This window comes from Physeter macrocephalus, chromosome 1 (genome assembly GCF_002837175.3).
Source record: "Physeter macrocephalus isolate SW-GA chromosome 1, ASM283717v5, whole genome shotgun sequence".
In the NCBI taxonomy this organism is placed as follows: domain Eukaryota; kingdom Metazoa; phylum Chordata; class Mammalia; order Artiodactyla; family Physeteridae; genus Physeter; species Physeter macrocephalus.
This window is the reverse complement of record NC_041214.2, coordinates 143,274,098-143,275,123: the sequence shown is the minus strand read 5'-3', so window position 1 is coordinate 143,275,123 and position 1,026 is coordinate 143,274,098. Positions and strand designations below refer to the sequence as shown.

Genomic DNA, 1,026 nt, shown 5'->3' with positions numbered 1-1,026 from the left:
ATGGACAAATTCTTAGAAAGGTATAACCTTCCACGACTGAACCAGGAAGAAATAGAAAATATGAACAGACAAATCACAAGTAATGAAATTGAAACTGTGATTAAAAATCTTCCAACAAACAAAAGCCCAGGACCAGACGGCTTCACAGGTGAATTCTATCACACATTTAAAGAAGAGCTAACACCCATCCTTCTCAAACTCTTCCAAACATAGATGCAGAGAAAGCTTTTGACAAAATTCAACACCGATTTATGATAAAAACTCTCCAGAAAGTGGGCATAGAGGGAACCTACCTCAACATAATAAAGCCCATGTATGACAAACCCACAGCAAACATCATTCTCAATGGTGAAAACCTGAAAGCATTTCCTCTAAGATCAGGAACAAGACAAGGATGTCCACTCTCACCGCTATTATTCAACAGAGTTTTGGAAGTCCTAGCCTCAGCAATAAGAGAATAAAAATAAGTAAAAGGTATACAAATTGGAAAATAAGAAGTAAAACAGTCACTCTTTGCAGACGACATGATACTATACATAGAGAATCCTAAAAATGCCACCAGAAGACTACTAGAGCTAATCAATGAACTTGTAAAGTCGCAGGATACAAAATAATGCACAGAAAACTCTAGCATTCCTATACACTAATGATGAAAAATCTGAAAGAGAAAAAAAACAGAGCTGGAGGAATCAGACTCCCTGACTTCAGACTATTCTACAAAGGTACAGTAATCAAGACAATACGGTACTGGCACAAAAAGAGAAACATAGATCAACGGAACAAGATAGAAAGCCCAGAGGTAAACCCACGCACCTATGGTCAACTAATCTATGACAAAGGAGGCAAGGATATACAATGGAGAAAAGACACTCTCTTCAATAAGTGGTGCTAGGAAAACTGGACAGCTACATGTAAAAGAATGAAATTAGAACACTCCGTAACACCATATACAAAAATAAACTCAAAATGGATTAGAGACCTAAATGTCAGACCGGACACTATAAAACTCTTAGAGGAAAACATAGG

The 1,026-nt window shown here is 37.1% G+C and overlaps 1 protein-coding gene across 5 annotated transcripts in view; it reads right to left on the bottom strand.

The window, feature by feature from the left end:
- Positions 1-1,026, bottom strand: part of LOC114486964 (SCAN domain-containing protein 3-like) — a 332,132-nt gene that overhangs the window by 239,686 nt on the left and 91,420 nt on the right. The window lies entirely within an intron of this gene.